Genomic DNA, 13272 nt, shown 5'->3' on the forward strand with positions numbered 1-13272 from the left:
AGCCTATTACTTTATATAAAGCCTATTACTTTCTGTGCCTGATTACATATCACCCTTCTGAGTGCCTGCTCTGTAGCGGGGGTGGAATGGAGCATGTAAGAGCAGCTGAGTAATATGGCGCTGACCAGAGCACACAGCAGCGCTGCGCTCAGCGGAACTAGCAGGAGCTACTGTGTGTGGAGGCAGCAGACAGGAAGGACGGCACGGCCCTCTACTTCCGGGTGAGCTTTCACTTTCTCTTCTTTTTTTTCTTAGTGCAGGAATCACTTCCTGAGGTCAGTGCCCCCTCGGAGGACGGTGTGCTTGTGTGGCGTCAGACATTTTCTGACTGCGGGAGGTTGTTGTGTACAGAAGCTGGCAGAAGTGCCCAGACGGTAAGCGCTGGCCCGTGCGCCACCCCTCTGTATACGTGTCGGTTAGTCAGTGATATCGGTGTTCGGTCCTGACGCAGAGTTTTCTGCTCTTCTGACCAGCGGACTTTCCTACACTCGGTAGCGGCGCTGTGGGGGCCACGGCGGTGCGGGCACACGGTGCAGTGTCGGTGTGCGGCGCACATGCAGCCCTCGCCCTCGTCGTTGTGTAGTCCTGCTGACGGTTGTGGTCGGCTTCCCTTTTGCAGCCCTCTCTTTTCCTGGCTGTCCGCCCAAAACAATACAACTAGTTAGCCCGCAGCCGTTGAGCAATTCCGAAATGACGCAAAGGACAGTAAAAAAAGTCGCCTAGTGTGAAGAGTGGAGTAGTGATGTCACTGCGTGATGTCATCGGTGTGGGCAGCCAATACAGGAGAACCTGCTTTACTACCACAGTCAATAAGTTACATAAAGAGACCAAAGTACAGGCCTCAAAAAGTGAGCATAGAGGTGGTAACTGCTTGTCGGGGTCCGCCATCCGTATAGTTCCCCGTCCAGCCTGTATAACTGCTAATGCTGATCCCTCCGCCCTTGTTGGAATAGTGTTAGGTTTGGCCGATTTGTAAAGATTAGAGGATGAAAATAATAGTAATTTCACTTCTGAAAGTAATTCTTCTTAATATAAGGATATAGATCCAGACATTTGGGCCCCAGATTCACTGAGCAGTGTTTTTTTTAAATGCTGCATTGGCGTTTTCATGCGATTCCCAGCCAACTTTACCAACTTTTTGTAAGGTGGGTGGAGCTTAGATGGGGCGTGACCAAGCCCACCCAACATATTCATAATTTATTCACGCCAGCCCCTAACGGATCACATTTGTCAGTGCACGACAGCTGAAAGATGCTCCAAATTCAATAATGGGCACACACCTCATGAATTTGGCGCATCTTACTGTAGAGCACACCACCAAAACTGGCGTACAAAATACCAATCTTAATGAATCGGGGCCTTTTGTTTTTGTCTTAATTTTTAGCTGAAAAAAAAAAAATCTTTTTCCACTTGGGTTTCATAAAAAATGTAACACTGTGACTTCTACATCCTCTATATATCATAGTACCTAGCAGAATGAGCTGTGAGTCAGTGAGATGTGATGGTTCTAGTTTACCTTCTTCTCCTGGCAGTCAGTTTATGACCTGATCTGCATTGATTGGGCCATAAATCAGCTTAGAAGATGGTTCAGGAGAAGAGAGATCAGGGTTACAATCCCTGCAATCTGCTACCTCTCGGGCATCTTCGTGATTTGCTTATTTTGCAGCTATTTGCTGTGACACACTGAGGCTAAAAGAAAAACTTTGCAAAAATGCTTTCTAGCCACAAATACATGTATGTAAGTAATTATATAATACCTTAATGGTGAGCACAGCCTTTAAAGGGAATCTGTCTGCAGTTTTTGCTGTTTAATCTGAGGGCAGCATGAGGTGAGGGCTAACACCCTGATGTCAGCAATATGACACTTATTAGGCTATGTGCTGTTGGTTCAATACAATTAGTGTTTTATGGCTACCAGTGTAGCTGCCAACATGCCTCGTGGTCTCGCTCCGCCCCACCATTCATCACCTGCTCTGTCAATATGCAATGTACACAAAAAAGCTGCTATTCCGAAGTGTGGGCAGGGCCAGCATTCTGAGCTCTGCTACATCAGCAGCAGAGAAAACTGTCTATCACATTTGCACTCCAAGTGATATATCGCTGGAATCAGGGTCTCTGCCCCTACATTACTCTATCAGATGAGGTAGCAAAAATCTGGTGACAGATTCACTTTAAGGCTACGTACGCAATGTTTTATTTACTTGTCAGTGGTTTTGTCAAGGATTGCATCTGAAAAATGAGACATTAATGGATGGAGTCAATATGTGCTCTGTCGGAGATCATTTTCTGCCCATATACGCCAATGAGTCAAGCTCCAAGACGCAGTTGACTAGGTTTTGGTGCCGGCTGCATGTAGGAAAATACTGACTCCATCTTCATAATTATGAGTAATGAGCGACCGTGCTCGGATACGGCATTATCCTTTCGTGTGTTAATAGAGTATCTGTTTGACAGCGGCAACACATGCAGGGATAGCCTAACACACAGGGAATCGCTGCATGTGTTGCGGCTGTCGATCAGCCGCAGGGACTCAAACATAATATTTGAACACGCCCAAGATACTTTACTAGCACACGAGCATGCTTGCTCGTCACTAATAATAATAATGACAATGACCTCAATGGTACAAGCATCCAAATTCCATTTTGAGTTGAAACTGCAAAAAAATGAAAAAAAAAATAAAATCTATCTCTCTTAAGGTGGGCGCTTTAGTATGAATTGGTTGTCATACTTGAAAAGACCCCAGTGAAGTGCAGGCCGGATACGATTGTCCCAGGTCTCGTCTTTGGCATTCACAGCAAACATCTGTGCCCAGGGAAGCTGCTGCTCGTGTAGTTTTGCAAGTCATCCGTCTGATTGGGAACTACATGTAGAGGGACGCTCCGTTCTGAATCACAGAGGGGGTTCCTTAGCTCTCTAATGCTCCTTTTTTCTGATAGGGCATAAGGACAGGGGTTTTCTTCATGCCCTTACCTACTGCAGGTTTACAAATAACAAGTAATTTGTCAGTTGAAGCATCTCCTCAGTTTTTGCCCCTGATCTTTTACATTTACTGCAATTTTAGAGGCTGCTTTTTCTCTAAGCTGCCTGAGCCTGTCCAGGCACACCTTGCAAAGCAGATGTAGCCAGCCTCTCCCAGCCGTAAACCTGGGAGGGTTGTCAGGTGCAGCACCGAGTAGCTACCAAATCCCTGGGGAATGTCTGCATTTGTGAGAAAGATGGCAGCGTTACTAATTCTTATTAAAATATGTATTTAATCAAATATTTGGTATTTTATAAGTATTTTGTGTGCGGTATATATTTTGGTTCAGAAGCCACCTAATGTTTGGAGTCCTGTATTAGGATTTAATTTTATGGTTTCTGTACCTCATGCGCCTGTATTTATTGCACGGTGAACTCCTCAGCGAAAAAGTGTCATTGTCCTCAATAACACAAGGCTCAATATAATCCTAGGATGAGTTGGCCAAACTGCCAAAAGGATTTTTTTTTTTTTTGTGAATCAGGTTTATTAAGTTGCATATGAATATACAATGTAAATCAAGGTATTAATAAACAGATGTAAAAGGATATTTATTTTTTTAAATATCTAAGATATGCACTACTGCTTGTAAACTAAAGAGTACAGTAGACCACCTGAGTGTCAAATTCCACACCTAATGTATACTGGTTGCTCTGAACAACGAGATCACATATTACCCAGATTGTTTTGACATTAGATCCATTTTATTGCACTCGGCAAAAAAAAAAAAAAAAAAGCACTTTTTTTTTCTGCAGCAAAGCCTGATCTCTTGGCAGGAAAGAAGCTGGAGAAAAAAATCATGTTTTCCTTTGTTTTCGTCATGCTGATAAAGTTTAGTGTTGGAAAAGTCCTATTCTGTAGAATCAGGTTTTGGCCCAAAAAACGTAGCAAAACCTGATACTTGCGTTTTTGGTGCATTTTTTTTTTCACCACCCATTCATTTCAATGGATGAAAAGCGCTAAAAGAAATTACATGCTCCATTGTGCAAAAAAAACATTCAAAGCACAAAATCCTTATAAAAAATAAGCTGTGTGCATGAGATTTCTGAGATCTCATAGACTTTGCCAGTACTATAAAATGCAGCTGAAGATTTGCATAAAAAATATGGCTAAACCGCCTAGTATGAACTTGGCCTAAAGATACTTATCAGATATAATGTGTGTTTTTGAAAATTGTTACAACAAACTTTCCCCGTCTAGGTAATAGATGAGAAGAATACAAACGTGATTAATCCATCAATATGTCCCGTTAAACAGCAAATGGGACAAAATTTGTTCTTCACACACATCCTGTAAGTAATTTAAATTTTGCTAAATATAGAACACCGTTATTTATCAGTCATGCAATAGCATGACACTGTGTAGTATAAAGCCCAGATAAGGGAATATGATACAGTTGATATTAAATAATCTACTAAAGGAGGACATAGCCAGGGCTGCCACTAGGAATTTCGGCATACTGGCAAAATTTGCGGGGCCCCCTTAAGACTCTGCCCAGGCTTCACCCCAGCCCCTCCTCCACCCCTTGAACTGTCCACAGTCCCACCGCTCTCCCTTGGAAAAACTCCACTTCTTACCAATCGCACATTAACCGTTCCCATCACCAGATCACACATATAGCCAGCAGATTTTGTTTTGGCCAAAAGATTTTTCTAATCTGCCACCACAACAAGGCAGACTCTTTTGGCTGAGCTCTACTCTATCCTATAAAAAATTTGTTAAAATATGCAATACAATTTAGGAATATTTTTTTTATTTTTTAATTTTTAAAATGACCAATAATATCACATCCAAAGGGACAAATACCACCACACCATGACCGGACACCATATTACCACCACAGTGACCTATACCACCACATACAAGGAACAAATACTGCCACACCATGTCCAGATCACATATTACCACGACAGTGACCAAAGAATAGCACATACAAGGAACAAAAACCACCGCACCATGTCAAGATCACATATTACCACCACATGGTGACCAATAATACCACATACAGGGAACAAATATCGCCACACCATGACCAGACTACATATTACCACCACAGTGACTGAATAATAGCACACACAAGAGACAAATACTGCTACACCATGGCTGGACAACATATTACCACCACATAATGACTGAATACTACAATACTGATCATGAATAAAAAAAAAAAAACCCAATACTATCACCAAAAGTGCCATTATACACATGAGATCTGTACTAAGTATGCAGTGTCTGTCTACAGGTAATACAGTGATCACCGGTGACATTATACACAGAAGCTCTGTATATAGTGTCAGTGTAAAGGTAATACAGTGATCACTGGTGACATTGTACACAGGACTGCTGTATATAGTATACAGTGTATAGTGTCAGTGTACAGGTAACACAGACTCACCAGTGACGTCTCTAGGTGAAGTCCTTCAGCTTCCCTTTTCATCTTAATCCAGCGCAGACCTCCATCACGTCTTCCAGCCAGGAGTTGTCTCTGCAGGAAATAACTTATCTAGAGCTCCGCTTGCCGAACACATTACTTAATTTTACTTAGTGTTACTCTGCACAGTAACAGGACCGCCCCCCATTTAAAACAGTATCCTCAAAAAATAAAATACAGTACAGACCAAAAGTTTGGACACCCCTCATTTAATTTTTCTGTATTTTCATGACTATGAAAATTGTACATTCACACTGAAGGCATCAAAACTATGAATTAACACATGTGGAATTATATACTTAACAAAAAAGTGTGAAACAACTGAAAATATGTCTTATATTCTAGGTTCTTCAAAGTAGCCACCTTTTGCTTTGATAACTGCTTTGCACACTCTTGGCATTCTCTTGATGAGCTTCAAGAGGTAGTCACCGGAAATGGTTTTCACTTCACAGGTGTGCCCTGTCAGGTTTAATAAGTGGGATGTCTTGCCTTATAAATGGGGTTGGGACCATCAGTTGTGTTGTGCAGAAGTCTGGTGGATACACAGCTGATAGTCCTACTGAATAGACTTAGCTGCTTTTTTCTTGCCATAATACAAATTCTAAGTAAAGAAAAACGAGTGGTCATCATTACTTTAAGAAATGAAGGTCAGTCAGTCCGAAAAATTGGGAAAACTTTCAAAGTGTCCCCAAGTGCAGTTGCAAAAACCATCAAGCGCTACAAAGAAACTGTCTCACATGAGGACCGCCCCAGGAAAGGAAGACCAAGAGTCACCTCTGCTTCTGAGGATAAGTTTATCCAAGTCACCAGACTCAGAAATCTCAGGTTAGCAGCAGCTCAGATTAGAGACCAGGTCAATGCCACACAGAGTTCTAGCAGCAGACACATCTCTACAACAACTGTTAAGAGGAGACTTTGTGCAGCAGGCCTTCATGGTAAAATAGCTGCTAGGAAACCACTGTTAAAGGGCCACTGTCACCCCCCCCAGCCGTTATAAACTAAAAGAGCCACCTTGTGCAGCAGTAATGCTGCATTCTAACAAGGTGGCTCTTTTAGTTTTAGGTTCAAGTATACCCCAAATAAAGCGTTTTTATACTTAGCCACAATACCGGTCTTTAGCCAGGGAGGCGGGTCCTCACTCCCCAGCTTCAACCGCTACTCTGCCGTCACTCCAATCTTCCTGCGCTTTCGGCGCCGCCCCCTCAGCGCTGTTTACGTTTCAAAACCGGCGCCTGCGCTGTGTACTACTGTGCTGCGCAGACGCAGTAAGCTCTGGCCGTCTGACGTCCCAGCCAGGCTTGCAGACTGCGCCTGCGCGGGCATTGCGGCCAGCCACCTTTGGAATCCCCGCCCCGCACTGTTTTATGCATTATGCCTGGCCTCCAGTCTATGATGACTATGATGACCTGGCCTCCAGTCACCAGACCTGAACCCAATCGAAATGGTTTGGTATGAGCTGGACCGCAGAGTGAAGGCAAAAGGGCCAACAAGTGCTAAGCATCTCTGGGAACTCCTTCAAGATTGTTGGAAAACCATTCCCGGTGACTACCTCTTGAAGCTCATCAAGAGAATGCCAAGAGTGTGCAAAGCAGTCATCAAAGCAAAAGGTGGCTACTTTGAAGAACCTAGAATATAAGACATAATTTCAGTTGTTTCACAATTTTTTTAAGTATATATTTCCACATGTGTTCATAGTTTTGATGCTTTCAGTGTGAATGTACAATTTTCAATGAGGTGTCCAAACTTTTAGTCTGTACTGTACATCACTGCAGTAATAATATCCCTTAATTATCCCATATGTAATAATATACCCCATCCTGGCCCCATGTATCTCATTCCTGGCTCCAGCCATATGTTTTCCCATTCTGCCCTCATGAGTATTCATTCTGCCCCCCATATGATCTCCCCTACCTGCCTCATCTGTCCCTGTGATCCTGCCCCATCTATCCCATAATCTTATCGTCCAATCTGTCTCCATCGTATCAATCCTGCCCCATGATTCTGTCCCATAATCCTACTGTCTCCATCGTATCCATCCTGCACCATGATCCTGCCCCCCTGTGTCTCCCATCCTGCCCCGGGCTTTCCGCATTCAGTAAAAAAACAAACAAACACCTTTCTCCTTACCTGGCCGTGCTCCAGCGCCGACATCCATGCCAGGCATTTCAGTGCGGACTCTCCGGCGAATGACAATGCCGGTGACGTGCGTGCTGGCGTCAGCGGTCAGCCTCCAATTGGCTGGCGGCTTTAACTATTGCCTGACGGGCCCGCAAGGCAAAATAACTTGCGCCTCAGGGCCGGACCCGATGGGCAGATGAGACGGGGCCCCCTCTGCCCACCTGGTCCCATACGCCAGTCAGGGCAGTAATGAGCTGATGGCGGCCCTGGACATAGCTGTCTCTAAAGGGTCAATTAATTAATGAGGACATAGGTACTTGAAAGGGTCAAAACAGTGAAGACTGATAGGGTTTACTTCTATTGCTGCTTCTCCTGGCCTTGTCCTACTCTTTAAGCTTCATAATTTACAGGAATCCATTTTGCATGTAATACTCCAACTACATCATCATCAAGACAGCAGCACAGATATTACCATGTGTTAAGAAGCTGCACACAGTGTCCCCATCCTCCCAAGTAGTGATATCTACCTGAAGCAGGAAGTCTCACACAGATGACAAAATTGAGAGAATGCAGAGAGCCCGACTTCTACTAAAAGGCCATAGTGTTAATAAATTGGAAAGGGAATATTTTGCTTTTCCTAAAGATATATTTTATTTTCAATATCTTTTTACTTCATAAAGTTTCTTAAAGGAAACCTGTCAGCAGGATTGTGCACAGTAACCTACAGACACTGTCAGTTTGGCGCCGTTATACTTATTACAATGATACCTTGGTTGCTGAAATCCATCTTGTGGTTGTTTAATCTTTAATTTCAGTTGAGTTAAGGCCCCGTCACACTTAGCGACGCTAAAGCGATTCCGACAACGATACGACCTGTCAGGGATCGTTGCTGCGTCGCTATGTGGTCGCTGGTGAGATGTCAAACAGTGAGATCTTCCCAACGACGCAGCAGCGATGCGGCGACCTGTAGCGACCTGTACAACGATGTCACATGGCAGCTATTATGACGATTCAGACCTCGATGAGGGACGTCCTGTGTGACGTTGTAGTCAACGAGGTCGTTGGTAAGGTGTCAAACACAGCGATTGTGTGCTACCCAGCGGGACCTCAACGATCAAAAAAAGGTCCAGGCCATTCCGACACGACCAGCGATCCCACAGCAGGGGCCTGGTCGCTGCTACGTTTCAAACATAGCGAGATCGCTACTGAGGTCGCTGTTGCGTCACAAAACTTGTGACTCGGCAGCGATCTCGCTAGCGACCTCGCTTAGTGTGACGGGGGCTTTAGATATGCTCGTGCTATGGGCGGGTCTTCTTGTGGTGCTCTGCTGAGGTATTCATCAGTATGGCTTCTGACATGTCAATGATCCCCCCAGTGACCTGCCCCCTAGTTTACATAGTGTGTGTGTATATATATATATATATATATATATATATATGTATATATATGTATATATATGTATATACTCGAGTATAAGCCGAGATTTTTGGGCTGAAAGTGCCCCTCTTGGCTTATACTCGAGTCATGATCGGTGGTGGGGTCGGCGGGTGAGGGGGAGAGGGCGCTGAGGCATACTCACCTAGTCCCGGCGATCCTGTCGCTCCCCCTGCCCGTCCCACGGTCTCCGGGTGCCGCAGCCTCTTCCCCTGAGCGGTCACGTGGGACCGCTCATTAGAGAAATGAATAGGCTGCTCCACCTCCCATAGGGGTGGAGCCGCATAATTCATTTCTCTAATCAGCGGTCCCACGTGACCGCTGATAGAGGAAGAGGCTGCGGCACCGAAGACCAGCTGTCCGGGGGAAGGAGCGGGACGCCGGGAGCAGGTAAGTATCGCATATTCACCTGTCCTCGTTCCACAAGCCGGGCGTCGCGCCATCTTCCCGGCATCTCTCTGCACTGACTGTGCAGGTCAGAGGGTGCGATGACGCATATAGTGTGCGCCGCCCTCTGCCTGATTAGTCAGTGCAGAGAGACGCCGGGAAGATGGCGCCGAGGAGCTGCGGCAAGAGAGGTGAGTATGTGTTTTATTATTTTATTGCAGCAGCACAGCTATGGGGCAATAATGGACGGTGCAGAGCACTATATGGCACAGCTATGGGGCAATAACGGTGCAGAGCACTATATGGCACAGCTATGGGGCAATAACTGTGCAGAGCACTATATGGCACAGCTATGGGGCAATAATGGTGCAGAGCACTGTATGGCACAGCTATGGGGCAATGGTGCAGAGCACTATATGGCACAGCTATGGGGCAACGGTGCAGAGCACTATATGGCACAGCTATGGGGCAATAACGGTGCAGAGCACAATATGGCACAGCTATGGGGCAATAACGGTGCAGAGCACTATATGGCACAGCTATGGGGCAACGGTGCAGAGCACTATATGGCACAGCTATGGGGCAACGGTGCAGAGCACTATACATATGGCACAGCTATGGGGCAACGGTGCAGAGCACTATATATATGGCACAGCTATGGGGCAACGGTGCAGAGCATTATATATATATATGGCACAGCTATGGGGCAACGGTGCAGAGCATTATATATATGGCACAGCTTTATGTGGAGTATCTATGGGGCAATGGTGCAGAGCATTGTATATATGGCACAGCTTTATGTGGAGCATCTATGGGGCCATAATGAACGGTGCAGAGCATTATATGTGGCACAGCTTTATGTGGAGCATCTATGGGGCCATAATGAACGGTATGGAGTATCTATTTTTAATTTTGAAATTCACCGGTACCTGCTGCATTTTCCACCCTAGGCTTATACTCGAGTCAATAAGTTTTCCCAGTTTTTTGTGGCAAAATTAGGGGGGTCGGCTTATACTCGGGTCGGCTTATACTCGAGTATATACGGTATATATATCTTGGAAAAAAAATCCCTGTCTGATCGCAAATATAATGTATGTAATCCTTTTCTTTCATGTTATCCATAACTTAAAAAAAAAAAAGAAAATTTAATCTGTTAGAAGCCATACTGATGAATACCTAATTAGTGCACCACATGAAGACCCTCTGAACAGGCCACCCCGGAGCACGAACATATCATTAACTGAAAATAAAATGACAGGTTTTTAGCATGTAAAAAAAACCCATACCAGTAAGAATCATTTCAAAGTTCTCTCCACCTTTTAAAGGGGTATTCCCATCTCCAAGATCCTATCCCAATATGTAGTATTCGCTATGTCTTTCCTCGTGTGCTGGCATTGCAGGACCTTAGGTATCCATGGTTATGACCACTAGCAACAAGCTGTAACCATGGATACCTAAGGCCCTGCAATTCCTGCACATAAGGAAAGTGACGTAGCGGGTTGTCTTCTGCAATGACACCAGCTCTTATAAGACTTACATGCCCACAAGGGCTATCGCCCCATCCACTATTCAAAGACCTCATTTCCATATCATAAAAAGACTTTAGAAATACTTTTTCTAAAGATCTGTTTGTTTAATGTAATAAAGGGCCTGTTAGGCAGGGTATTTAGATAGGTAGACAACTGCTGATTGTTGTTGGGGCATGGGAGGCCTGACAGGTTCCTTTTAAGAAATAAGCTGAAATCATTTGAGTTGGAAAAACAAAAATAACATCATTACATAAGTGTGAACACCCGCTTACAATATGGAATGTGGTTGACTTAGGAAATAGACAGTCACATTTAGACTCATGTTAAACAGTAGTCCATACACAGCTGCCATCATTTAACATGATTCTGGATACCCCGTATAAAGTTTAGCTGTTCTACCGTAGTATTTTTTACTTGACATTTCCGTAGTCCTGTTTTATGGCAAATGGTCCATAAACAGCTTACAACACAGCAAAGGGATATCATGGTTGAAAGGAGAATGGTACAAAACAATTTTGAAGGCTTTAGATATACAATTGAACACTAGCTTTAATTTGGCACAACAGTGACATTGCCTAGCAATAGATGGCAAACAAAAATTGGCCTGGAAGACTGCTAAGAGGAGCTGAAGGAATTTCTCGCAAATACTGGTTGTGTACTGCATGTGACAATCTCTATTTGTCTGGCCTATGGAATAGTGGCAAGACAGAAGCCTTTTCTTACAAATAAAAATATCCAAGCCCAACTGCGTTTTGCCAAAACCTACGTAAAGTCTGCCGAAAGCATGTGGGAACATGTGTTATGGTCTGAGACCAAAGTTGAACTTTTTGTCCATATTTCCAAATGTTATGTTTGTCAGAAAGCTGAGGCTGGGGTCACACTGCGTTACGGCAGTCTGTTAACGCTGCCATTAACCCCTATTATCGGGCGCATCGCCAACGCATGCCATAATCGGCATGCGCTAGTGATGTGCCGTCATTCAGTGACGGAGCCTTGAACGCGGGCTGCAGCGTCTGAGGCTCCGTCACCCCTAGCACAGATGAATCATCTGCGCTAGCGGTATAGCATAACGCGATGGCATGTATGCTATAGCGTTAACGCAGCCCGACAACGCTATGCCTTGAATGGGATGGTTTAACGCAATGTGAACTTGGCCTAACACTGCGCATCATGGTGGAGTCTGCCTTTGGGCTGTTTTTCGGCAGCTAAAACTCGGGATTTAGTCAAGGTAGGGGGAGTTATGAGCAGTTCTAAATATCAGTCAATTTTGCATAAAAAAAATTCAGGCTTTTGTTGTACAGTAGATGAAGAGGAATTTCAGCAATAGCAAATCTGTGGGTTGACCTTAACAGCAGGGCTGTGGAATTAGTAAGCCAAACCTCTGACTCCTCAATTTCTCTTGGCTCCACAGCATTGATCACTACTGAGCATGAACATAAAGTGCAGCACAGATTCATCTCCACTAAAAGCCGAGAGCCTAACATCAGGAGCAGAACAGATTTTTATAGGACAGTACATAACTTTCTCAAATTGTTATGGAAACATTTACAGCACATCCTGCGTTGTACTACTGTACCCAATGTATTTTAGATTTTAAGGAGCCTGTCCATGTTATACTGACTCCACAGCCCTGCTGATATAGGGTGTTATACAAGGAGATGCCCTCAGTCTGATAGATTTGGAGCACTACTGCAAGGAAGAGTGGGTACAGATTGCCTATTCTAGATGTCAAAAAAGACTTAATGCTGTCATAAATTCAAATGTACTTCAGCAAAGTTTTAATTAGAAGAGTGTGCATAATTATGCAACCACGTTATATTCTTTATTTTTCTTTTTCCATCCAAAACTATTTCATTTTTTTTTATATAATTGAAACGTACAGATTATGGGTGACATTCAGGGTATGTGCACACGTCAGGATTTCTTGCAGAAATTTCCTGAAGAAAACCGGCCATTTTCTGCAAGAAATCTGCATTTTTTTTTTTTTTTTGCGTTTTTTCCCCGTTTTTTTCGCGGTTTTCTTAGCATTTTGCAAGCGTAATTAGCTTGCAGAATGCTAAAGTTTCCCAAGCGATCTGTAGCATCGCTTGGAAAACTGATTGACAGGTTGGTCACACTTGTCAAACATACTGTTTGACAAGTGTGACCAACTTTTTACTATAGATGCTGCCTATGCAGCATCTATAGTAAAAGAAAGAATGTTTAAAAATAATTAAAAAAATAAAAAAAAATGGTTATACTCACCTGCAGACAGCAGATCTCCTCAGCGGCGTCCGTTCCTATAGATGGTGTGTGCAGGACCTACGATGACGTCGCGGTCACGTGACCGCAACGTCATCGCGGTCATGTGACCG

General features: G+C 44.1%; 1 protein-coding gene across 6 annotated transcripts in view; it reads left to right on the forward strand.

Annotated features, from left to right (window-relative positions):
- The first annotated feature begins 207 nt into the window (after positions 1 to 207).
- Positions 208 to 13272, forward strand: part of TASOR2 (transcription activation suppressor family member 2) — a 190674-nt gene continuing 177609 nt past the window's right edge. For 2 of the 6 annotated variants that reach the window (XM_077264464.1, XM_077264469.1), the window contains exon 1: positions 208 to 374. The gene's annotated coding sequence lies outside the window, so the exon portion shown is untranslated. Of the gene's footprint in view, positions 375 to 582; positions 849 to 4219; positions 4312 to 13272 lie in introns of those variants that run through there. The other 4 variants (XM_077264467.1, XM_077264465.1, XM_077264470.1 and 1 more) reach the window with 4 other exon arrangements.

The sequence above is a fragment of the Ranitomeya variabilis genome, chromosome 5, assembly GCF_051348905.1.
Source record: "Ranitomeya variabilis isolate aRanVar5 chromosome 5, aRanVar5.hap1, whole genome shotgun sequence".
Lineage (NCBI taxonomy): Eukaryota > Metazoa > Chordata > Amphibia > Anura > Dendrobatidae > Ranitomeya > Ranitomeya variabilis.